Source organism: Delphinapterus leucas, chromosome 3 (genome assembly GCF_059928025.1).
Source record: "Delphinapterus leucas isolate spDelLeu-1000000601 "Yukka" chromosome 3, BTC_Dleu_Yukka2, whole genome shotgun sequence".
Classification (NCBI taxonomy): Eukaryota; Metazoa; Chordata; class Mammalia; order Artiodactyla; family Monodontidae; genus Delphinapterus; species Delphinapterus leucas.
The window spans coordinates 163,622,584-163,650,439 of NC_143131.1; the positions used below are offsets into that span (position 1 = coordinate 163,622,584).

The 27,856-nt window shown below is 37.8% G+C and overlaps 1 long non-coding RNA gene across 15 annotated transcripts in view; it reads left to right on the plus strand.

Annotated features, from left to right (window-relative positions):
• The window catches only part of LOC149749926 (uncharacterized), a 134,272-nt gene that overhangs the window by 70,349 nt on the left and 36,067 nt on the right, over positions 1-27,856 (plus strand). For all 15 annotated transcript variants that reach the window (XR_016392890.1, XR_016392879.1, XR_016392876.1 and 12 more), the window contains 3 exons: positions 1,758-18,077; positions 22,583-22,664; positions 24,625-24,715. This is a non-coding gene — a long non-coding RNA (uncharacterized LOC149749926). The remainder of the gene's footprint in view (positions 1-1,757; positions 18,078-22,582; positions 22,665-24,624; positions 24,716-27,856) is intronic.

Here is a 27,856-nt window from a genome sequence, read left to right on the forward strand (position 1 = left end):
TATAATAAATTCTAGATTACCATAAGTGATCTTAACTAGACTCTGAGTCATGGTTTCACATCTTGCTCTACCTGCTGCTGAAGTAGCTTAAAGCTGGTATAACTCATGGTCTTTTCAGAGTACAGTGGTTCCCTTTCTGCAGTAACTTGGCTCCATCTTGATTTTCTTTGCTTCAGATGCTCTGAGAGCATCTGAAATGCCTGCTTTCCAGGTCCTGGCATAGACTCTTCATGTCAAGGCGTCCATCCCATGGCTACCTATTCCCTTACCATGGTGGTCTCAGCCTCCCCAGGAAGTTTAGCTCTCAATCCTCAGCAATTCCACTGGGGGTGTACCAGGCCTTCTAGATCCCTCTCCAATCCTGTGCAGACCTGACAGTATCTCATGTCTACTCTCTTCTTAAACATATCAAGCCACTCTCTTTCCTTAGCTATAAACAACAGCTAGCAAATCCTTTTCAGAGGGAAGAACTTTCAGGGTACTTAGCAAGTGAAGAGGCATCACCATGCAATTTAAAAAGCAGACCTTCAAAGCAAAATAATTTTCTAGGTACCTCTCTTGCAAGAAGAGGTTTTTTTAAAAGTTATATATAAATGACTGTGAGACCACTAACTAAAATACACATCTAATTAATATATATTCTTTAATCCAACACTGCCTTCTACCTTGTTAGGTACAAGATCCCTTGGAATTTTGAGATTCTGATATTGTTGTTGACATAGGGTATTAGATAAGTTTTTTCTAATAGGAAAAAAAATAAGTCAGCATTGAGACTTGAAGCTGAATCGTGACTGTGTTATTCTGTGCTGAACTTGCTCTATTTTTACCTGAGGTAACAAACTTCATGGCCAAGCCTTCATGGTAGAATGGGCACAAAGAAAGAAATTGGCTTACCAGTAAGAAGAGGTACTAGGAAAGTGTTTTAAATTTTGACATCTGGTATCATATATTATGTTTAGTTTGGACAGAGTAGTCTTTTTTTATTCACTATGACTGGCCTCACCGGTCAATTAATGACAGAAATAATTTAAAGAGGGGAGTCATTTAAAAATGTTTGATATAGATGTACTATTTTAACTGTCATTCACTTTACAATAATTTGAAGCAGGGCTACATTTACTGTTATTTGGTTTTTGTTTTTGTTTTATTTTGTATCTTAACATGAATTTACTTATCTTGTATAAACTGTATTTATAATGCATTGTCTTTTATTTCCATGTTGTTTGTCTTTTTTAAGTGAAATGAGAACGTAAATGTATTTGTAAAGTGATCCAAGACCATAATCCTCATAGATTTTATATTCCTCTGCCTAATTTTTTAAATTTATGTTTTTCTATACATAATTCAAGACTTTGTTTGTAACCTGCTTAAGTATTTTGAAACCATTAAGCACAGACTTCAAAAGAACTGCTCTTTCCATGCTCATATTCCATTAGGTTATATAAATAACAAAGTAATAAAAAGGACACCTGGGGGAAACAAATTGAGAAAAAGCACAAATTATTCTTGATAAACATGCAGCTTATGTGGTGGTGGCAGAAATGGGAGAGTATTAGACCATAATTTAGTATCCTGGTGCAGTCCTTGGTTGATGAACATAAGTTTTAAGTCTTGCAAAGAAAATTGGTATTCTTAGTTAACCCAATAGGTTAGTTAAATTGAGACCAGTTAAAAGGGCTTCTCCCATGTTTACACACATTTTATATAATCATATCAATCATGCATGTATTTTGTATTTCTTTGCTTTTGTCTTTTAGCTTGGTTGAATTCAGTAGCCTTCTGGAGCCCCTTCTCCTGGACACCTACTCAACTATGTGTTGGGAAGACCAAGGCGAATAAGGACTGGACTCTGAATGCAGTGAGGGTCTAAAAGGGAGATAACAAACACTCATCCATGCTTTATGTAGTAAATCCCACCAAGCACAAAAACTAAAAGTACATCGTTTCACATATTAAAAATAGGCCCCTATGTCACTTATTCTTATGCCAGTTTTTCTTCAGTATTTTATGTAAAATTTTACTTGATAATTTAGATCAAGTTTTAAAGATGTAAAAGTATCTGGATAAAAGTATGTGCCCTTATCACTAATTGTCAGTCTACATCAGCTACTATTTATTTTAAAGTACTTCATTCCAGTGTGAGGAGGGTTACATTTAAATATTTCTCAGTCTCCTGAGATTTCTGATTCATATATATAGCTCTGAAATACTGTGAGCAGGGTGCCATTCAATGCTTTTATGGAGTTTTTTTTTTTTTTTTTTTTGCTGCTCGTGAACTGCTATGTGCCAGATGCCCCATTCATAACATCTCTTAACTCTGATAATGAGTAGATGTCATTATTTTGCCTTCCAGCACTTCTGATCAATATCAGGCTAATATTATTTTCTCTCTGATTTTCCTTTATATTTTCAAAATTTATAGCAAACACAAAATGAAGTAATTATTTAATGTTTAACACAGTACAGTTTTTTTTGCCCTCTAAGCCCTTGCAACTAGGATCGACTTTATTACAAGTTTAAAAAATTATGAAAATATTTTAGCATAAATATTTATTTAGTGGTACCCTTAACAGTGAATTTATGAGTTTTTTAGGCCACTTTTCAAACTCATTTTAGTTTCAATTAAGATTTGGTGGAATATTTCTTAAACTCATATAAGAAAATATAAGACCTAAAAAGGAAATGTAAGTCACATTCTTTAGAATTATCTTTCTGTTTATACCCAGTATTTCTTAGTTATCGGAATAAAATTGTGAGCCCAGTGCCTGACACATATTTGGCACTCAGAAAAGTGTATTAAATGAATGCATTCAAACTGAAATAACGTAACTGCTTAGTTAAGGCTTCTCTTGTTTTAGGTGTTTTTTTACAAGATTCTTTTCATTTTAAAAGAGATAATAGAGACTTTAGAAACTGAAAGGTAATGTTAATAGGAATCATAGCAATTATCTCGTCTATCTTCTCCAATTTTCAGATGGAGCTGACAAAGAAATTAAGTGATTTAACCAATGGCAAGTTAAATAGACTTCAAACTTTCAGATGTATTATTAAGCCATGTAGTTAATTTGGTTCAAAGTTTTGATTTAACCAACATGTATTAAGTATGTGTAATGATGAAGGCACTCTAATGAGCGCCAAGCTTAAAAAAAAAAAAGAAACACGAAATTCCTACCCAAAGTTTGTAAACTACGGACTAGTATTTGGGAACCACTGAAATTTGATTCTTAGGCTCAGGACTGGAGTCTGGGCGGGCGATACTGATTTGAGAGTCATTAGTATACACTTGTAATTGAACGGATGCAGTGAATGAGATCACACAAGAAGAGGAAATAAAACGAAAGAAAGAGTAGAACTAGTGGATTCCTGGTGAAGACGTATTTATAAGATGATACAAAGAGAATCAAGGGGGAAAAGAGACATATAAAAGGAGTGAGAATCAGATGATAAATAGTTCCTTGAAAATCAAGGGACAAAGAGAACCAGGTAGTAAATGATGGGAGGTTTCTTGTACCTTGCAGAAAACTCAATTATGATGAAGACTTAAAAGACACTATTAAAATCAGACATTCAGCATCACTGGGGATTCTTGCAAAAGTGCTTTGCTACAAAGGGAGTAACATATGAGCCACAATGAAGATTGCAAATTCTTGGAAAGAAGGAAAGAGGAGGAAAGAAATAATACAAATAAAAGACCAGCATTTTCCAGAATGAGTTCTGCTATCTTCACAGGTTTTAGTAGCTATTACTTGAAAAATATAAAGGAGAGCGTTGGGGTAGAGAGTTCACTTGTGAGATATCTTGAGGAAACAATTTAAAAAGTTAATTTTGCTGCAGGACTTCAGAAAATTTATTTGGCAAATGGGAATGGAGAATATCCAAAAGAGGGTATATTTGGTCATCTATTTTCTTTAAAAAAAAAAAAAACAGTTTTTGGGATTACTATTCTATATTAGTCACTTGGGAAATTTTGCTTTGGAATAAAAAGAAAAAGCCAAGATATTTAACACTAATAGAAAAAGAAAGAAGAGAAAGAAACAACAGGAATTCAAAAAAAATTCTCCAGCTTTATTAAGATATAATTGACATATAACATTGTGTAAGTTTAAGGTATACAATATGTTGATATGATACATTTATATATTGCAAAATGATCACTACCATAGTACTAGCTGACACCTCCATCATGTCACGTAACTACCATTTCTTTTTTGTGGTGAGAACATTTAAGGTCTACTCTTAGCAACTTTCAAGTATATTAAACAGTTTTATTAGCTAAAATCACCGTAACGTAATTAGACCCAGAGAACTTATTCATCTTAAAACTGGAAGTTTGTACTCTTTGGCTGACATCTCCTGATTACCCCCAACCCCCTGCCTCTAGTAACCACCATTCTAGTCTCTGTTTCTATGAATTTGACTTCTTAAAAATTCCACATGTAAGTGATATCCTACAGTATTTGTCTTTCTCCAACTTACTTCAGTTAGCATCGCGCCCTCAAAGTCCACCCATGTGATAGGTTGAAAGAAACCTTGTTTGTGTTGAGGTGTGAATCCCTTCTACTCCAGGATAAGTTTGATTAGATTTGAAAGCCCAAATATTGGAATTTCAATATGTTTAAAGGTTCAGTGCAAATAAAGACCTTCTGAAGTCAAGTGTACACTCAGATAGTGACAGAGCCATGCAACAGAATTTCTATTCATTTGTGTTTTCTTCACAAAGACATCCAGGAAAGATGCATCAAAGGGGAAACCTAGCAGAAAATCTTAAACCAAAATAATTGGTAAGGTTGATTAAGAGAGGAGAAAGCATGAAGCAAAGAAACTTAGTAAGTACTTTTTTCCAGCTTTATTTCAATATAAATGATATATAACATTGGGTATATTTAAGGTGTACAACATGTTGACTTGATACACGTATATATTGCAAAGTAATTACTACCATAACATTAGCTAATACCTGAATCATGTAGCATAATTTCCATTTATATTTTGTGGTGAGAATATTTAAGATATACTCTCTTAGCAACTTTCAAGTGTATAATACAGTATTATTAACGTAAATTACTATACTGTACATTAGATTCCCCAGAACTTATTTATCTTATAACTAGAAGTTTATAACCTTTGACCAACATATCACTTCTCTGCCACCTCCCAGCTCCTGGTAACCACCCTTTTTTTCTCTGTTTCTACAAGTTTTATGAATTTTGGGTTTTGTTTGTTTGGTTTTTTTAGATTCCATATGTAAATGAGATCATACAATATTTGTCTTTCAGTGTCAGGCTTATTTCATTTAGCATAGAGCCCTCAAGCTCTATCCATGTTGTCACAAATGGCAAGGTGTCTTTCTCATGGCTGAATAATATGTACATATGTATATACACCCCCCACCTCATCTTTATTCATTCATCTGCTGAGGAACACTTAGGTTGTTTCCATATCTTGGTTATTGTGAATAATGCTGCAATGAACCTGAGAGTGCAGATATCTCTCCCAAGATCCTGTTCTCATTTCCTTTGTATATATACCCAGAAATGGGATTGCTGGATCATGTAGTAGTTTTATTTTTAATGTTTTGAGGAACCCTCTTAGTTTTCCATAGTGGCTGCACCAAGTTACACCCTCACCAATGGTGCAGGAGAGTTCCTTTTCTCTACATCTTCGCCAACACTTGTTGTTTCTCGTCTTTCTGATAATAGTCATTTTGACAGGTATGAGATGGTATCTCATTGTGGTTTTGCATTTTTCCGGTGATTACTGATGTTGAGGACTTTTTCATGTACCTGTTTGACTGTCTTCTTTGAAAAAAATAAAGAAGATTGAAATCATATCAAAAGCCTTTTCGTACCACAGTTGCATAAAACTAAAAGTTTTCCTAGTTTCCTAGTTTCTCCTAGTTTACCAGGAGAAAACTGAAAAATTAACCAATATGTGGAGATTAAACAGCATGCTACTGAACAACCAGTGGGTCAAGGAAGAAATCAAAAGAGAAATCAAAACCATTTCTTGAGACAAATAAAAATGAAAATACAATATACCAAAACTTATGGAATGCATCTAAAGCAGTTCTAAGAGGGAAGTTTTTAGTGATAAATACCTACATGAAGAAAAAAGAAAGATCTCAAATAAACAACCTAATTTTACAACTCAAAGAACTAGAAAAAGAAGAACAAACTATGACCAAAGTTAGTGGGAGGAAAGAAATAAAGATCAGTGCAGAAATGAATGAATGAGAGACTAAAAAGAAAATAGAAAAGATCCCTGAAACTTGAGTTTTTTTGAAAAGATAAACAAAACACACAGACCTTTAGCTAGACTTATCAAGAAAATAAAAGAGGATTCAAATACACAAAATTATAAATGAAAGAGGGTACATTACACCTAGATACCACACAAATGGAAAGGAATATGGGAAACTACTATGAACAATTATGCACCAACAAATGGACAAACTAGAAGAGATGAACACATTCTTAGTAAGTACTTCTACTGGTCTTACATTCCTGCTCATTTTCTGGCATTCCAAAATCTTATTTGAAATTTTGGACATAAACATTCTTAGAAGAATCCACTGGTTAACAAAGAACATTTTGTTTCATACTTAAAATTTTCTTTTCAATTCATAACTGGTTTTCTGTATGTGAGACATATTGTTTTCTTATACCAAGTGAATGCTGTCGGGAGTGATCTTCCATCACTTGTTCCTGTTTCTGGAACACGGCTTGCTCTGTGGCTTGGCATTTTGGAGCTGTCCCTTTTAGACAAGTCTTGAATAAACCATCTTCTCACATAATTTGGCAGAAGCAAAATGGCATCCTCATGTAAAATGTCACCTGCTCTAGACTGGCATTATTCTTGAGATTATAAGTATTTGAATAATGCTCTAAGATTCCTCTCTGTTTATCTCAGAAATATTACTCCCTGATGGTTTCTAAGAGGATAGATTTGGTTATTTTATTAGGTCAAACTTTAATCCTTGATAGAGAGCAAAATATTTTAAAAACGGAGCCTAGGACAGATAAAGTTTGATTTAGTAATTAAACATGAGAGCTGGAAAGGAAAATAGAGTTCATTGAATTCAGTGATTAGTGAGATGACTCTAGAAGAATTTCTGTTTCAGTACCATTGTGGAGAAAGAAGGTAAGCTAAATTAGGGTTTTTGGTTCCTTGGTTTTCTCCCCTCATAGCATTTCTTTGGGTTTCTTTTTACATTGTGTTTTTCTTTAGTAGATTAACATTTTATTTTAAAACAATAATTTAATATAAATATTTCATATTGAAAAGTTGGAAAATTAGTTTTTAAGGGATTAAATGATTTTCCCAAGTCATAACTCTACTAAAAGATACAATGGGAACTAGGAACATGGTTTCTTGTGTTTTAGTGCTTTTTGATTTTTATTTCATGTTTTTGTTCTATTAAAGATCTAAGAACCCAATTGGAATTCCATAATAGGACATGATGGCTTAAAAAAAAAATAGAAAGAATGAAAGAAAAGAGTTATAAAGAGAATTAAAATCATCAATAATTATTCTTGCCTACTGCATTTTTCCTTCAAATAATTATTTCTTCACCTGTTTATATTCTTCATACTGTATGTGATAAAGAATTTAAATAATAAAATAAAAATTTCCCCAAAATGTATTCATCTCGATCAGGGTTTCTCAACCTCAGCACTAAAACTTTGGAGTGACACATTTTTTTGTTGTTTGCTGTCCTATGCATTGTATAATGTTTAGCAGCATCCTTGGCCTCAACCCACCACATACATGGAGATATGACAGTCTTTTACTCAGTCATGATAATCAGAAATGTCTCAGAGAATGCCAGATATCCACCAGAGACAATACTACCCCTGGTTGAGAACGATTGATCTAAATAATGTACAGTCTAGATCCAAACTGAGACACCAAACTGAAGATAATCTTACCATATGTTAGCTATTGTGAGTAGACACTTGTTCCAAGATTTTAAGCAGTCCATTGTGATATTTTAGAAATTCTAAGGAAAACAGTCGTGGCTGTAAGAAGTGAGGCAGGTGTGGGAGTCAAGCCTTAATGCAAGCAGGTGAAGTGGGCTGCATGAGTGTTGACTATGTGCTTGGTGGGTGTGGAGAGTCCACAAAAATATTTAATATTCTAATTTAATTGAACTCAGTTCTTGTTAACTTTTTGTATTATGTGACCCTACATGTAATAGGCCAAAAGAGTTAAATATTTGTCTTTGATGGCTGGACAAGGCAGTCAGACTCTAGAGTAGAGTATGGTGATGGTGATGGGGATTTTAAGCTTGCCACTTTGATGTCCAGATGTGTCTTAGAATGAAAGACGGAAAAAGTCATGAAGAAAGGGCTATCTTGAGGACTAGCTTTCCCTAGTTACAATAAAAGGGAATTATTTTTTGTTTTTTTGTTGTTTTTTTTTACTTTGTATTAGTGAACAGCTATTAATCCCAGTGTGGAATTGTTCCTCTATCACCCACATAGTTCTCTTGAGTCTCTCAGCCACAGTGTCTGATCACTTCCTGGTGTAAAGCATGACTCAGCTTTGCCCAACTAGATTACTTTCATGCTATTTTCTGTACTTGTTCTATGGTCATTGGCATAGAGGTAACTATTACTTTAGCATTTTGACCTGTAATGATTTTATAAAGTAGCTGGGACAGTGATTATCTTACCTGTCAATGCAAAGAGCCTAGCCACAACAGGAGAGAACTAAGCCACCAAGCAAAAAGATACAAAGGCAAACAGACCCTGAACGATAAAGCACCTCAAGACTCTTTAATCACCTGGATCCAGCTGTATCTGAAGCTCAGGTTGCCCCTTGGACATCCAGCTACATGAGTCAACAAAGTAACCTTTTTTTTTTTTTTTTTTTTGCTTCATCTAGTTTGTGTTAGGTTTCCATCACTTACAATTGAAAGAGGTCTGCTGAGTATGGAGAATATTCCCATTGAGCAAATGTGAGCAAGGAATTGCAAATGCATAGAAATAAAATGACAGCTATACAGATGAAAGACTAACACGAAACAACAAGAAAAGCCCCTTGAACTTTAATGCAGGAATAATGAACAAATAAAGAGTATGTGTGAGCTATCTCACAAAAACCTGTTCTTCAAGGAGAAGCAAGGCATCAGAGAAAAATGACCTCATAACAGATTGAAATAGAGACGATAATGGAGGAGGAAAATGTCCAGAATCAAACCAGAGAGTGTGTCCTTCTATTCACATACTGTTTGCAAATTCTAATGATGGAGGACCAGTAATTGAGTTCACCTGTGTAAGAACTGTATAACTCATTTATTCAGCCAACATTTACAAATTATCAACCAAGAGGGAAGGATTCCAAGTTGTTAAACACCAAGTCTCTGAACTTCAGTCTTTATCCAAGATGTAAGTCCAGGGAGGGGAAAAAAAATTCAAGAAACCATGAATAGTATAAAAGCTATTGTAGGCAAGTGCAGAGTGAGACAGACAATTCACTCTATTACTTATGGCTTCTTCAATTGTAAGTGACAGAAAAAGGAATTCAAACTAGCTTAAGTAGGAAAAAAATTTGCATGAGGTTGCATTCAGGTTTGAACTCCTGAGTCCATGCACAGCTGGTCTCCTGGTTTGAACTCCTGAGTGCATGCACAGCTGGACTCAGGAGTTCAAACCATGGCACCTGAATTCTATCTCCTTCTCTACCTCTTAATTTTGTTTGCTTCTGAGTTGTCTTTCCACATTGTTGCAAAGAAGACAATTAGCAGATCTGGGTTAATGTCATTAGAGGTCATGACTCCAAAGGTAAAGTTACCTCTTTTCCTCACATGACATTTATTGACTCTGCTTTAGTCTTAGGCCCATTTCTGGAGCAATCTCTGTATCTAAGAGGATGTGCCTCAGCCTTGTCCATGTACCACTTCTGCAGCTGGGTGCTGGGACCATGATACTGACAGACCCACCAAGATAAGGTGAAGTGAGAGTTACTGAAAGGAAAAGAAGCTATGTAGTCAGTATCATTTATGATGATGATGGTTATGATGATAACCTTCATCATCATTATTCTAGACGACATTCAGTCTCCTAACACATCCTGGGTGGGACCTAGAAGTTGTCATGTCACATCTGAGCTAACTATTAAAGAGTAAGTATTTGTATGACTACTGTTGGTTAGGGTGAAAAACAAGAGGATACATTAGTGTAGAGGATTCAGTGTAATTATGCAGGCATGCTTTAGCAAAATTCGCTAATGTCCAAATATACACAAATTGTCATCTACCATTTATTGAGTACTGATTATGTGCCAGGCATTTGCTAAGTAAGCTCTTTAATTTGATCATCTCATTTAATTCTCCCAAATTTTACAAGGTAAGTATTACTCTCTTTCTCAAATTGCAAATAATGCTCAGTGAGGTGAAATAATTTACTTAATTAGCAAGTGGTAGAGTTTGGATTGAGACACAGGAAGTGTGAAACAAGAGCTTGGATATTTAATATGACTTTGTACTTAGGGGGACCATACATCTCAGTTTATGCCTCTTGTCCTGATACAGTTATTAATTGCATCCCCTTCTACTTCAAAACATGTTCAGATTTTGACAATAAATTATATAACATGAACACTGCCTCCTTCATGGATATGTTTGAGCTCCCTTGTATTTTATATTCTCGTCTTTCATTGAGAATGATTTTAATAATCTTTTGTTTTAGGAGAAGAGCTTCATATTTACAAAGAAGGTGCAAAGATAGTACAGAGAGTTCTGATATCCCCACACCCACTTTCCCTTATTATTAGCACCTTATATTAATTTGTCACAATTAATGACAATATTGATACATTATTATTAACTAAAGTTCATACTTTATTCATATTTCCTTAGTTTTCACTTAGTGTATTTTTTCTGTTACAGGATCCCATCCAGGATATCACATTATGTTTAGTCATCATGTCTCCTTAGGCTCCTCTTAACTGTGACAGTTTCTCAGGCTTTCCTGGTTTTTGATGACATTGGCCCTTTTGCGAAGTACTGGCCAGGTGTTTTGTAGAATGTCTCCCAACTGGGATTTCTCTGATGTTTTCCTCACAATTATAATGGGGTTATGGGTTTGGGGGAGGAGATCACAGAGGTAAAGTGCCAATTTTATCACATAACATCAAGGGTGTATACTATCAATGTGGCTTATCATTGTTGATATTAACCTTGATCACCTGGCTGAGGTAGTGTTTGACGTGTTTCTCCATTGTAAAGTTACTCTTGTAAAATGGTTGTTAACCTTTTCAAGTTATGTTTATACAGAGAACATGCACACATTTTAAGTGTGTGAATCCATGACTTTTGACAGATATATTTACCCATGTAACCACTATCCCTTTCAAGATGTAGAACATTTCTGTCAGCCTTCTAAAGTTGTTTTAACTTGTCTTAATTTAATCTTTTGATTTCATAGAGTCCCTAAAGAATCCTTTCAGTTATGATTGAGTCAGAAGTGCCCCAACTCTTAGCAGACATATCACAATTTTGAGCTGCTCTCGAAATAAATAACCAGATTCTTAACTATGTTTGACTCTATCAGGTTACCTTTTATAGACTGGCCATCTCTCCATATATCTTTCCTGACTGGAATAACTAGGTAATGCAGACTTACCATCCCATGGACTTGAAACCTTGTCCTATAGGTAAGAACACCAGGATGAACAAGCCTCAGAAAGGGAGACTTAACGAAAAATCACAAGGAACCAATCTTTATAACTGCTAAAGTGTGACAGGATGTGAAGAAGGCTGACATGACTGTGACAAATCTGGCTTAGAGAAGACTATTGTGGATAATATCATGGGATACCACCGCATTTTATATTCAGAGATTTCTAAGAGTGGACCTGAAGTAGGAGCAAGACAGGTATGGTCTTAACATCCTAAGTAAGACATTATCAGTATTCGAAAGAGGTTTCTAAAGCACTTTTATCAATTCCTTTTTTAAAGTATTAATTATAATATTAATCACTGTTGGATTTATAGGGAAATAATGTTTTACAAGAAGCAACATAAATATAAGTGTAAAAGTTCATGAGGCGGCATCATGCAAGTTATTTTATCAAAACTTATATAAAAATCATGGCATATAATTAGAGCTGAAAGAAATGTTAAATCTCAGAGAGCCACAAAAAAAAAAAAACTCTTCAGTTTATAGATAATAAAAATGGATGAGTTGAAAAATTTGCCCAGATAATTGGATCTTAACCTTATATATAAACTTTATTGTGGTATAGTTTACATAAACAAAAGTATATGCATATTAAATATATGATTGATGAGCTTATAAAATATAAACTAAGCATAAAACTTTATATACTAAAAACCACCACAAATTAGATATATAACATTTTCATCACCCTGGAAAGGTACCTTATACCCCTGTTTACTCAATCCATCCCCTATTCTCAGACCCAGGCTGATCTGCTCTCACTACATATTAACTTTGACTTTTCTAGAATTTCATATAAAAGATGTCATATTGCATACACTGTCTTTTGTCTTTCTTCCTTTACTTCCTATAACATTTTTGAGATATATCTGTTTAGTGTATAGTAGTTGTTCCCTTTTATAGCTGAGTAGTATTCCATTGTATGGATATACCACTTGTATTTATCCTTTTGATGGGCATTTGTGTTGTTTCCATTTTATAGTTATTTTGAATAACACCACTATAAACATTTATACAGAAATACCTGTGGATCGTTCTTTCCTTGGGTAGAAGTGGAAATGTTGGGTTGAATGGTAAGTGTATGTTTACCTTTATGAGAGACTGAGAAAGACTTTTCTAAAGTGGTTGCACCATTTTGCATTCTGACCAGCAGTGTATAAAAGTACTAGTTCTGCTGTATCCTTTCTAACACTCACAATGGTCAGCCTTTTTCATTTTAACCTTTGTAATAGGTAGTGGGATCTCATTTTGGTTTTAATTTGCTTATCCCTGAAAACTAATGGTGCTGAACATCTCTTCATGTGCCTACTGCCTTTTGTGTATCTTCTTTAGTGAACATATATTTTTTCTGTGTGTGTGTGTAGTATATAACCTTCCTTATGTACAAGTTCTTTGTAAAATATAGGCTTTGTGAAATTTTCACCATTTCTGCTTCCTTCTCCCCTATTTTCTGAACGAGTCTCTGTAAGATTGACATTTTTCCTTAGATTGTTGATCACATTCACCAAGGAATGCCATCTGGACCTAGAATTTTCTTTGTGGGAATGATTTTTTATAGTTACTTTGTTTATCTTATTCAAACAGCTTTGTTGAGATGAATTTTACTTATAAAATCCACTAATTTCAAGGATACAATTTAGTCATTTTTAGTAACTACCAAATTATACAACCATCAACATGAATCAGTTTTAGAATATTTTTATTACCCTAATAAGATCTCTCATGCCCATTTCCGGTAAAGGAAATGTAACAAACATAAAGTTTTTAGATTTTTTTCTTTCTTTTTGAGTCAATTTTGGTAAGTTGTGCCTTTCAATGAATTTGTCCATTTCACTTAGTTATCAATTTTTTGATATAAAATTTTTATGACATTTCCTTATTTTCCTTTCCATGAGTCTAGGGTCTAGAGTGATGGTTTTTCTTTTTATATTGGTCATTTGTCTCTTCTTTCTTTTTTTCTTAATCTGTCCAGCTTAGACATTTTCAGTTTTACTGGTCTTTACAAGGAACAGCTTTTGGTATTATTGGGTTTTATCTCTTTTTGCTCTTTTCTATTTTATTGATTTATACTTTTTATTCTTTCTTTTTACTTTGAGTTTAATTTATTTTACTCTTTTAGTTTCGAATGCGAAGTTTAGATGATTGAATTAAATGTATATTTTCTTTTCTACTATATGGCTTTAAGCTATAAATCTCTCCCTAAGAACTGCTTTAGATAGAGTCAACAGATTTTGACAGGCTGTTATTGTTATCAGTCATTAAAGATATATTCTAATTTATCTGGATTTTTTTTTTTTTTTTTTTTTTTTTTGCGGTACACGGGCCTCTCACTGTTGTGGCCTCTCCCGTTGCGGAGCACAGGCTCCGGACGCGCAGGCTCAGGGGCCATGGCTCATGGGTCTAGCCACTCCGTGGCATGTGGGATCTTCCTGGACCGGGGCACGAACCCGTGTCCCCTGCATTGGCAGGTGGACTCTCAACCACCGCGCCGCCAGGGAAGCCCCTACCTTGATTTTTAAAAAAATTGTGAGTTAAGTGTGTTTAAATATCAAATATTAGGGGATTTTCTAGATATTTTGTTATTGATTTTCAAGTTAATACCATTGTTATCAGAATGAGTTCAATAATTTTAAGTGTACCCAAACTTGTTTATGGAACAATATATGGTCTATCTTGAACAATGTTCAAGTTTGTCTTCTGCAGTGTGCAACTGCTGTTACACAGATGCAGTGAATTTCAAACAATGTATTTTTCAGCCCTACACATTCCATTTATTTTTATATTTTTCACTTCTCTCCTCATTGGGTTCATGTTGCCCTCAAATTCTTGAACATATTTACACTAGCTGTTTATATTTATTTCCTATTGCTGTGACACAACTACCACACATTTAGTGACTTAAAACAATACTCATTTATCTCACAGATCTTTAGGTACTCTAGTATGGGCGGCTTGGCTGGGATCTCTCCTGAGGCTCTTTTACAGAACTGAAGTCAGAGTGTCAGCCAGGCTGAGCTGTTATCTGGAAGCTCTGGGAAAAATCCGTGTCCAAGGTTATTTAGCTTGTCAGTAGAATTCAGTTACTTACAACTGTAGGGACGACGTCCTTGTCTTCTCTTGCCGTTATCCAGGGGCCAGACAGCTGCTAGGGCCACTCTCAGACCCTTCCAGATGGCTCCTTCCCTCTCAGCAATAGAGAACCTCCTTCATGTTGAATCCTTCTCACACTTAGGATCTCTCTGACATACTCTTTTGTGACCAGCCAAAGAAAAGTCTTATTTTAAGGACTTACGTGATTAGGTTAGGCTCACCTGGAGAATCTCTCTCAAAGCCAACCGATTAATAACCTCAACTACACCTGCAAAATCCCATTCACTATATAATTATGGGGGCTATTTTAGAATTCTGTCACACTGTTTTTTTTTTGTATTTGTGCTGATTCCAAAATCTGTCATTTCTAGATCTGTTTTTATTGACTAGTTTTTCCTCCTGCCTTTTCACATGCCTTATAATTTTTATTGGATTCTGTACAGTGTAAAAATAATGTGGTTGTGTCTTCATTTCACTGTCTTCCTTTAAAAAGCATTGAATCTTGTTTTAGCAGATGTTAGGTTACTTGCAGGTCAGCTAGAACCTTTCCAGGTTGGTTTTTAAGACTTTTTCCAGTGGGTATTTAGCCCTGCTATTAAAGTCTTTCTGGGTCTCTACTAATTTGTCCGAGTCTTCAGAAAGATTTCTCCCCTCCAGAGGGTTAGCACTTCAGTGTCTCCCAGTGCTGCGTGAGCTCTGTTACAGTTCCCTAATAGTTGTTATTTTCCTAGGGTCCCATATCCTCATCCTATGTTTTCCCAGTTTAGTGTTGAGCCAAAATTCAAGGGACTACCATACATATTTCTAGCCCTCTTTCTCTGTGTACCTCCTGTCTATCTTGTACTCTTGCCTGCAAGTTGCAGCTTCCTGAGTCTCTCTGAACTCTGATCTCTGTTTTCTCAAATTAGCCCATTGACCATGCTCAGCTTGGGTCTGAAAAGTGGCACCAGGCAGGAACATTCATAGGGCTTGCCTCATTTGTTCCCCCTCCTTTGGGGAACACAGTCCTGAGCTCTTAGCTGCCCAGTGTCTTAAAAGGGTTGTTTAAGTTATTCTAATTTTCTAATGATTAGCTTTGAGAGGAAAATTCTGGGGCCAATTACTCCATAATGGCTAGAAGCAGGAGTCCTCAACTGAGATTGATTGACTGAATGAATGTCTACAAGAGCTTACCTGCTACCTTCTCCCCACAGAAATGAGACTTGATCCCACTTCTGATTTTATTTTAATGGGGTGGAGGGTTGAGGAACTGAAGAATCAAAATCATTATAGGATAGGGACTTCCCTGGTGGTGCAGTGGTTAAGAATCCACCTGCCAATGCAGGGGACACGGGTTCCATCCCTGGTCCAGGAAGATCCCACATGCCCTGGAGCAACTAAGCCCGTGCGCCACAACTACTGAGCCTGTGCTCTAGAGCCCGTGAGCCACAACTACTGAAGCCTGCACGCGTAGAGCCCGTGCTCCACAACGGAAGAAGCCACCGCAGTGAGAAGCCAGCACACTGCAATGGAGAGTAGCCCCTGCTTGCCGTAACTAGAGAAAGCCTGCACACAGCAACGAAGACCCAACACAGTCAAAAATAAATAAAATAAAAACTAATTTTTAAAATGCTGTGAATTCACAACACAATGATAAAAAATTTTTTTAATCATTGTAAGATAAATAACTTGCATGGGGAAGATACTAGTATCAACTTACGTTAAATAATTTCAAAGCAGATACGATCATGAGAAATGGGCCCACATCACAAAGAATCAAGATATGCAAAGAATATGAGTAATTACCCTAAGGAATATTGTTTGAATATTAAATGAGATGTGAATATTAAAAAATGATAGATGGTCTAAAATTCCATTTAATTCGATTAGTGGAATTAAGTATGGTAGATGGTCTCGTAAGACATTCCCCAGAGAGAACTTTCCAATAATTTAAACATTTTATGTTCAGTTGTTCACTGGACATACCCAGAACGTGATTCATCCAAGAGGAATAGTTCTGGAAACACTGCTGATAGGGATTACTGTCTAATACATAGACAGACAACAGAGTACAATAGTTAAAAGTGTTGTTGCTGAGATTAGACATGGGTATGAGCTCTGTTTCTGCACCCAAGAGCTAGGTGGCAGAGGGGTTGAAACATAGATCTTGAAGATGGTTCCTGACTTCAAATCGAGCTCTGTGCTTCCTAGCTTTATGTCCTTGGCAAGTCTCTTAAGAACACTGTACCTCAATTTCTTCATCTTGAAAAATAGGGGTGATGAATAATAATACCTGCCCTTTATGTGTTGGGGATGAGATAAATCCTTAGTTTATTATGAGGATTAAATAAATTAACATGTGTAAACCATTCAAGCAGTACCTGGGGCATAGTAAGTTCCAGATAAGTGTTAGCTATTACAATAATTTCTTGTCTAAAATTAGGATAATAATAAAAATAGTAACTCTTTCATAAATACAGGTGTCAGTGCCATTTGGAATAGTCTCTATAACAATTTCTGTCTCCACATTTACTGTGTTTCAGCAAATTTACCTAACAGATGGTGAGTGGGCAATTTTTAAAGGGGCATTTTTTAAAAGAGCGGAGAGGGAAGGAATAGAGACAGGCACATGCTATATTTGAAGTTACCTCCACGTGTATTTTATGTATGTATACCCATACAATTAAGAAGTCTTTGGATGTTTTATCTTCAAGAATAATTCAGATACTGGATTACTTGAATATCATAAACGTTTAGGGTTTAACAGATTTGTTACATATAGACGTTGTATCATGGATTTAAAAGACCATACCCAGCGGGCAGCGGCGGGCGGAGCGACCGAGGGGCGGCGAGGGCTGGGCAGCGGGTGCGGGGGGGGGGGGGTCCGTGCTTCCTCGCGGTGGAAGGCAGGGGTTCGCCAGAGACGCCGAGTTTCTCCGCGTTGCCAGGTTACCGAGCGCGTGCCCCGCGCCCGCTCTTCCGCCCGGGCCGCCCTCGGCGCCGCCTGAGCCGCGGTGCGGGCTGCGCGGGGCGCCGGGTCCGCGGAAGCCTAGGTCGGGGGCTGCGTGAGGGATTCTCGTCGCGCGTGGACGCTGCGCGAGCGCGCGGGGGACGTAGGGCGCCGACCTGGGGCTCCCCGGAGCTCCGGCTCCGCTCAGGGCGCCCGCTCAGGGGCCTCCGGCGCGAGGCCCCCTTTGTGGTCAAGATGGCGGCGCCCAGGCGGGCTGCGCCGAGGTGAGCTGGAGCTGGGCCCGGAGAGGGGCGAGTGTGCCACGCCCAGGACTTGGACCCCGGACTCGTCTCCCGTCTCCCGGGGAGCGGCGGGTGAGTGGGTGCGGCCGCGCGTAGGTTCCTCTCGTGGGGTGGTCAGCTCTTCGTGCGTCCGCATACTTCTGTCGTCTGATAGTAGATCTGGGGTGGCCCAGGTTGGAGGCAGGGTGCTTGATTGGGGAAACCTGAGGGGTTTAAGAACTCTGTTGGGATCGTTTCAGACCCCAGCAAGAAGCTGAGCAAGTTTTCTCCTCTCTTCCCGGCTAAGTTTTCTCCTTCTCTGAAGACGCCAGCTTTTCTGAATCACCTTGTTACCCGGGGGGATACAGTTGGTGGTTCTGACCGTGGAACGTAGGACCCGGCGCGGGGAAGCCTGAGCTGGTTCTAGTTACTTCGTTTGCAAAGCACTTGTCTTGTCTTTGGAATCTTTGTGTATGTAACCAACGTTGGGAAGAGCCAGCGTTTTCTCTTCCAGAACACTGCGAGGGGTAACTTTATACGTAAGAAACAAGTGGGCGTTCACATCCATCTCTTTTCCAACCACTGAGTTTTGGTTGTGTTTCCTTTCTTTAAGTTTGTCTCGTTTTGAAGTGATAACAAAACAAACAAACTAACTAACTAAACCATAGCCAATTACACAAAGTATATACTCTAGTCTCAGTCCTGCCATTAATTAGCTATGTTATCTTAAGTCATTTAATTTTTCTAGGCCTCATTTTTCTCATGTGATGTTTTTTCTTTGAAAAAGTGTAGTTTCTAGAAGTCTCTAATCTCTGTGTCATAGTTCAACTTGGAGAAAACCTGTTCTTATCCAAACTCCATGACATTGTATTTCCAGCTCCAACTTTGGACTTTGAGTGAGTTGGGGGCAACTTTTTAAGGATATTTTTACACAGCTTTTTTAGTTAATATCAGTCTAGCTGACTTGTCATACTCAGACTTTCTCCCATATTCTTTTACCAGTGTGTTCCTTAGTCATATATATAAAGACTGTTGTGGGAAAAATGACCTCCTGGGTCAGCTTACTGCATGGTCATCGACACAGGGCAGGGAGTAAGATTCTGTGGATTTTACAGAAGCAGATACAGGTTTCATTATCCATGTCCTCTCCCCTTTCATCTTACAAAAACAGCAGGCTTTTCTTGGAGAACTGCCAGATAATGCCATCCTGCCTCCTCACGGGCCCCGGGGATGAGTCGCCCAGGGACTGAACTCCAGTAAAGCAGGTGATTGGCTCATGGGTAGGCATGTGACCTCGGCTAAGTCTATCAGACTCCTCCCCAGGACTTTTCTCTCAGAGCAAAATGGAAGAATTGTCTTTTCTCTCTGGAATTTCTAAGCTGGGGAGATAGGACTCTGGGACTCCCAGTGACCATCCAGCACCAGAAGAGACTTTCTGTAAAATAAAGTCTTGCAGAGGTAAGCAGGGCTGAGCGATGGAGAGAGAGCTGGAACCCTGCTGATACTCTGGAATTTCCAGATCCAGCTGTATCTGAATATGGCTGCATCCCTGAATTTCTAGTACTTGTTTGTTGAGGTTGTTGTTGTTGTTTGGTTTTTGTTTTGAAATTTCCTTGGACTATTTTGAATTTGTTTTCAGCCATGTGCATTTGAAAGCATCATAGCTAAAAGAGCTAATTTCCTACATTAGTGTCAGGTTTGCTGACTGGCATTCGTTAAGTGAAAAATCATATCCGCTATTTTCTTTAAATAAAATCCTTCTAGCTCAGGTTTGAGATATTCAAAACTCTGCCTCCTACCCCCCTCTTTTCCAACATTTACTATATCACCTTGAAGCATTTGTGACCACATCTTTCCCATCTAGACGCAGTTGAGAGAGAGAGCAAAGACTTCTGATATAAACTGCAACCTATACGCCTCCTACCTGGAAGCTTTAGAACATACTTGATTCTTGTCATTAAAGCAGATCTTTTGTTGTTGTCTCCGGGGCACAGAAGCATTTTCATGGCATAATGGAGTACAAAGTACATTAAGCCTAACTCTACTTCTCACCCTCTTTTACTTTAAATAGGCAGAAAAGAACAATCTCAAACACATTTTCCCAACAAATAAAATACATATACGATTATGTGTAGAAGACATTTATGCAACATATAGTTAGACTGATTAATTAATGGACCTTTCGCCAATTGGCACAGTAAATATATATGTTCAATGTGCTTAATTAAAAAGAAGACAATAACATATTTTTACAGGTTAATTATCTGAGCAGAGTATTGTGCCAGCACACTTGATACTACAGTATTTCATGTTTGACAAGTAACCTTCTTTCAATTATATTTACTGCTAAATGTTTCCTGGATCAAGCTATTAAATTATAAGGTCAAAAGTAAAATGATATGAAATTACAATGATAAAGGGACACATATCCCACTTTATGAGAATAGAAGTTGTAATTTCTTTTCAATACTACTAGTAGTGACCACAGTACTAATTTGAGCCCTTACTATGAGCCACTGTGCCCATATACATTTAGTTCTTACAGTAGTTCTGCAAAGGGCATATAATAATCCACACTGTAACGCTGAAGAAAGTGATTCTCATAGCTGAAAGTCACATAGCTGGTGAGTGGCAAAGTCTAGATTCAAACTTAGAGTCCTCTGACAATGCCCAGGTTGTTGACCACTATGTACACTGCTCAATTGTTGCACCAATAAAGAAGTGCTTGAAATAATTATAGATTTGCCTACCCTGAAACTGCAGTGATTTAAAGACATCAAAGTTGCCAGTTGCTTAAGCACATCTACTTACAGTAAGAAATTACATTTTATTTCATTTCTAAAACAAGATTAATTCTGCAGGCCCATCGAAACTTGAGCACACAAATCCTACCTCCAAATGAAAGATGCTTGTTTTCCATTATTCAACAGATGGCCCTGTACAGAGGCAATAAATATATAGTAGAATTTTCATTCAAATAAATGAGAAGAGAGGTTTCTTCTTGTCCTGATTCAGTGCCCATCATTATGGATTATGATGGCTCTTCCCAAACTTTACTTCATTCACTCCACTCTTTCTACAAAACTCCAGTAATGGAATCCGTCATTCAGATATATGTGCAAAGCGAAAGGACTGTATTAATACAGTTGCTGAAAGTCAAGTTGATAGAGCACAGGAAATACATCCTAATAAATGCACCATTAATGTTTGTGTGGGCCTTGGAGTGAGGGGTAGAAGAATTTTCAGTTTAACGGAATATTTTGCCTCTTGCTATGAAAGTGTGGCTTAATAGTCTTGTAATTGGTCATTTACAGAATCCTCCATCTCTGGGTTTCATGCTTTCTTTACTCTGCAGCTGTTGATTCCTTCTCTTGTTCTGGATGGAAGATAGCAACGAAGCCACTTCAAAGGGCTCAGCCTGCCTTTTTGTGTTATTGTTTAGATGAAGATATTTCCATTTATTAAAGCACACTATTTAAACATTTTTATCATGTTTCAAACTTGACTGTGTTCTGAAGGTATGAGCACAGGCAGACATAATGGGGGATGTTTTCCGGGAGAGAACATACCCTTATCAAAAGAGTTATCAGAATTTTCATGTATGGATTGAGAATCAAATTCTGGAGTTAGACCTGAATTTAAATTCATACTCACAACTTATTACCAGTCTCATCTTGATCAAACGGTTACCACACTTCTCATCAATTTCCTTATCTTTGAAAGCGGAATAAGAGAAGTATGCCTGGTGGAGTTACACATAAAGCTCATCCGATAGAATATTCATAAGGATTTTGCACAAAATATACATGGAAATATTTTAGCACCGAGTTTAGCATGCAATTCATCTTCAATACATTTAAGAGCTATTGTTTTATTATTATTATGCTATCATTAAATATCACTATTACTTAAATGTCATTATTGCTAAAATTGCTGTAAAATTACCGCAATAACCCATGATGAATTCCCCTCTTCTGTTTCCTTTGTTTAAATGGAAAATATATATATAAATCTAGACAGAGAACACTTTAGTGATCCTATTCAGTGGAGTGAGAATTTCCATGGCACTGATTAAAACAAATCCTGAATTTCATGGACTTAAGATAGCAGAGAGGGGCTTCCCTGGTGGCGCAGTGGTTGAGAGTTCGTGACCCGATCCGGGAAGATCCCACATGCTGCGGAGCAGCTGGGCCTGTGAGCCATGGCTGCTGAGCCTGCGCGTCCGGAGCCTGTGCTCCGCAACGGGAGAAGCTGCAACAGTGAGAGGCCCGCGTACCGCAAAGAAGAAAAAAAAGATAGCAGAGAGGCTAAGAGATTTGAAGTTAGACATCCCCAAGTGTGAATTCTACTGTGACCCTCTTCTAGCTCTGGAACCTTGAGGAAGTTTCTTAAACTTTCTGAGCTTTACTACTGGTTTCCTCATCTGTATCTTTCTCAGGACTATTTATCAAGCATCTTCCTGTTCTCTATGCTTGGACGTATCAATGAATAGATTAGACAAGAGCCTTTGCCTGCGTGCTCCTTCTTGCATGCTTTCTCCCTCCTTACACTCTCGTGTGGAAACGGATGTTATAAATAAATTCTATGCTTTGTCACAGGTTGATGGGCACTACGGGATAAGGAAAAGGATGTGAAGCTCACTGAAGAGGCTTGGGTTGGGAGTGCTGGAGGAGTGTACAGGTAGGTTCTGATTTTAGATAGGGTAGTCAGGGTGGATTTTATAAGTTGACATTTGAGCAAAGACTTGAAGTGAGGGAGTTGTCAGAATGTATGATGGGGAGACCACTCCCTGGGAGCAAGAATAACCAGTCCCAAAACTCTAAGGCAGAAATATGCCGGGCAGCTTGGAGGAATATCAAGGAGGCCACCCTGGCTGACTTAGTCAGTGGGGAGGAAGAGACAGCAGGAGGGCTGGAGGTCGGATATGTGATGGGATGGATTGGGTAAGTCCTGGGAGGCCATCACATGCATTGTGTCTTTTACTCTAAATGTAGGCAGCCAGGGGCAGGATTTTAGCCGAGGTGTGGCATGAACTGTCTCTTGTTTGAAAAGCATAACTCTATCTGTGGTCTTGAGGATGTGGGGAGAGAGTGGAGTCAGGGAGAATCTCGGGAGGCGACTACAGGATCCTCGAGGTCTATGTTGGTGGCCTGCACCAGGCTGCTAGCGGCTGGTAGTTCTCAGAAGTGGCACATTGGGAAGGTTGTGACAGCACTTTGTGGTAGATTGAATGCAAGAATGGAAAGGAAGAGGGGGTCAAGGGTGAATTCGAGATTTAGGGCCTGGGGAACTGGAAAGGTGTGGTTACTGTCACCTAAGATGGAAAAAGTTTGGGGTAGAGCGTGTTTGGTGGATTAAAGACCAGTTTTGGAGGTGTAAGATTTGAGATGTTTTCGTGACGTCCAAGCAGAGATGCTGCGTACACAGTTGGATACACAAGTCTGCAGTTCTGAAGAAAGGTCTAAACTAGAGATACACTTTAATACAATGGAGATATTAAGAATAATGACATGGAAGCGCTATTTTAAAGATAAAATGAAGTCATGCAGTTAGCACTCTGCTTTCTCAAAACATTTAATAACTGTTAGCTAAAATAATTACCTGAAATGAAAAAATACCTATAGTTTGTTTTGTTGTTTGCAGTAAAAGTGAATAAAATGTCACAATTATTTTAATAGTATTTGTGACAGAGTAGTTTTAGGTAAGACACCATGACTACAAACATTTACAATAAACCTTTCAGTCTCCTACTTTTCACTCTGATAGGGTACTTGGAACCATATTTTGTAAGGTTTAAGTTAGTTGTCATAGGGTACCTCTTTAATTAGAAGTAATTCTGAACTGTCTAGTTCCATGCAGTTTTATATACATATATGTATAATTATTATTTTATGATTTATCAAACTCAGTTGAAAATTTGCATCACTGATATACATTAGAATTTAAGCATTTACCCCGGTATTCAAGGAAAAAAAGGTACTTGTCTTGTCATTTCCATAGGGGTACTTACTTTCACATCTTCCCTTCACTTTGCAATTGAAAACATGGCAGGGGAAATACTATCTTACTGGTCTTTGAGTTCCCCTTAGCTATCTGCAAGTCCTTAAACAGCCTTTGTGGCTTAACCAAAATTCTCTTCCATCTTCATTGCGCTAACAGATATTGGTCTAAGCATGTACTTATACTAAAAAATGCATGACCACGTTGTCTCTACACATCTATAATTTTATGTTAACACTATCATTATGTAAGCTATACTTTCGTTGTAATTATAACAGATTTTATGTCAACACACATCCATTTCTAGTGTTCATCTGGTGTTCAAGGGGAGAGCAGCATGTCGTAAATTTTATCAAAATATAACATCTGAAGAATAGAACAGAGGATAATTGTGTAATTCTGTATTCACTCTAATTAAGTTCAGTGGAGTTGGCATAATAGAATTAAGAAGAAAAACAAAAGACTGAGGTACCATGGCTCCCTCTCCTTAACACACCCTTTCGTATGCGAGAGCAGAGACTCAGCACCTTTCTGTACAGAAATGGAGACAGGAAGAGGCCAGAGGATGAATGACAGGCACGAATGAGGTGGAACTTTGAAGAGCAACATGGAAATGAAATACTTCTTTTGTATTTGGTAGGTGGGGAAAATGTACCAGCGTGTATGCCTACTGGGACCACGTTTTCCAGAACAGTTAAGCCCAGTGTCAACTATGCTGTCCCACCTTCCTCGTAAGTACGAGCATACTGTTACTTGAATCTTTGCTTCCTGTTTCTTGATACCTGGTTGAGAAGATTATCACAGGAACTACATCATGTTAGCAAACACAGTGTTTTGAAATGATTGACACTCACTGAAGAGTGGCAGCTCCAAGCTTGCTCTCTCTTGATCTTGGACTGTTTAGGTCTGGAGTGCAGGAGTGGGTTATGGGGAAAGACCATTGGAATTCTTATGTCTTCAGCATAATGGTTATAGCATAATGGTTAGGAGTGTAGGTGCTGGTTCAAATCTCTGCTTTCCACTTGCTAACCATATGAGCTTGGGCAATTTACCTGATTACCTGAACCTCAATACTCCTGCCTATAAAATGATGTTAATAATATTTCATCCTCATAGACTTGTTTTCAATGTTAAAATGAAGTCACTTACACCAAGCACTTAATACAATGCCTAGAGCATAGTAAAGTCTATTATTATTACTATTACCACTACTACTACTATTATTATTATTACTATCACGATGCCAGGTGCTATTTTTCCTATGCCTTATTCCATTATCTTCTGCCCTGTCCCCCCATTTCTGTCTTGTTTCTGTACAGGGGTAGGTTTGTCACAGAGCATTTTCTTTCCCTAGTGTCTGACTCTTAGTCATCAAGGTGACTGGTCCACGACCCGGCATTCATTGCTGCTCGTTGAAGCAACCCATTTTGAGAAGGGGAGCTGGATATTGATGCCAAGTTGGGTGAAGGAGAGAGAATTTTCTCTCTTCTGCACACAGAGAGCTAAGTGAAATATTCAGGCCTCAGAAGGAGAATCAGGCAAAGGGCAACATGCTTAATTTCATACCTTAGTGATTAAGAACAAGTCAGACAGGCTGGATTTGAACTCATTTCCGTCATGTACTGACAACGGGATCTTAGGTGCTTTTGTAACCCCTCTGAGGCTCAGTCAACATCTGAAAGAGACGAATAACATTATCAGGACCTAGCGTATAGCCTCCTTGTAGTAAGTGAGTAAATCCTTTTAAAACGTTCAGCACGTTGTTTGGCATATAAACACGTAATAAAATTTAGCTTCTTTGACTACTACCGCTGCTAATATTAAGTAGCTGAGCAGATCCGAGGCCCATTTTTTTCTTAGATTGCACATAATCATTTGGACAACCAGCTCCCATTGATCAACCGTTGCTTATATATAAACCCCCATGAACCCAAAGGTGCTTTAACTCTCTCCCAGTCAGAGCCTGTTCTGGGGGCAGAAGCAGCACCGGCACTACCCCCGTCATCTTTGCCTTTATTGTCACTACACTCGCCTGCCGTACTGAGCACTTTCTGTTTGCCAGGCACCAAATTTAGCCCTGCGTATGCACTATATCATGTAGTTCTCACACTCAGGTGGGAGACATTATCATCATCCCCAATTTTCAGATAAAGACGCTGAGGTGTTGGAAAGGTAAGAAAGTTGACCCACAGCAAGAGATGGAGCCGGAGTGTTCAAACCCTTCTCTCTGACCTCAAGAACCCTTAAATATTAGCATACTACTACATCCTGGTAAGAAAATCTGCTTCCAGCCACTCTGGTGAGAGTAGAAATGATTCTCAGTCCCCACATTCCTCTATTGCCCATGCCACCCTAGCCTCAGGACTAGAGGGGAAAGGAAGTGATCTCTTCAAAGAGCAGCCAAAGGGAACCTACTCCCTTCTGCCTTTTCGTAATCAACTAACCAATATTTTATTTCCTTCTTAAGAGTCCCCACATGTTCCTTTTGGTACTTAGCTTGGCCTTTTGGAATTCTGACATTCTGTACATGACTCATCCACTGTATTTCATGGTAATTTATTGAGGTCAGGTATAGGGTCTTACTCATCCTGAAGTCCAGTTATCCCGTCACATCTAACTCTGTTCTTTTCTTCTTGTAGGACATCTGCAGGTATTTATTTGAATTTTGTTGAATTGTTCTCATCAATAGTACATTAAAAGTTATACAGAAAGTGCTTTCTTATAAGGAAAACCATCTAAATAGATTTCTAGCTCTTTACTTTTTATAGCACTATTGTAGAATTATAGATCTCCAGGTAATATTTTTTAGATTGAGTTCTTCATATCATCTTATTTTTACATATAATGATAAATCTGAATTTTCTCTATCAAACCTCCGAGACTTCACTGGCTTGTAACTTAGCTTGTTGATTATGTGTTGTTGACTTTTCCATTTACAATGATATTTGATCCTGGTAAGGATGGGGCTGGGTGGGAAGGTACATCTTAGGGCCATAAATTGGTTTTGCAGAGAACTAACATAAAGATCTAAAGTCTCATCATATTTCTGTAGAACTCATGAATCATTTTATTATAATTCTATTCATTCAGGGAGTATAAAACCATTTTCAAATTGTTATTCCTAATTTGTTCATCTTCTCTTCCTTAGTCTTAGTGAGAAGAGAGCAGGCTGAATGGAAGAAAGTCATTATGACCACTGGGGCCACTAGGGTGGGCATCAGTCCCAGAGTTTTGTTATCATCTCTCCGCTATTAATATTGGCTAATGTCTTGAGTGCTTACTTGGTGCCAGTTACTTAGCCGACCATGGCAAATGGATTGTGTCATTTCATCCCCTGATAGTCATACAATTAATGTATGTATTATTATGATATCCCATAATGCATACATGAAACAGAGCCTCAGAAGTGGTTATTTGCTCACAAAAATATGGTAGATGTGGAATTTGGACTCAGGTCTGATAGACTCCTAAATCACTCCTAGTGATTTTTACCACTAAATTAAAGTTGTATACCTCTGGAGAGTAGATAGTTTCTAAAATTTCCTCAGCTCTAACGTTTTATAATTAATTTTTTGTCTGATGGCAAGCTTAACAGTTAAGATGGGTAGGAAGGAATGCCAGCCTGTTGAATGGAATTTCCCTGAAATAAGCCTGTTTTATGACACCAGTTCACTCATTCATTCACTCAGCTGGTTTGAATGTTTGCTCTGTGCAAAGGCATTTTAGGCATCACAGTGGAGTGAGCGCCCCTTCCATAGACTCTCCTGCAGCACTCAGAGAAGTGTTGGACTGGTTTGCCTGTTATGGAATGGGGCTTGGTGATAGAAGCCTGGTTTGTCCTCCACTGATAAAACTAAGACATACTCATATGA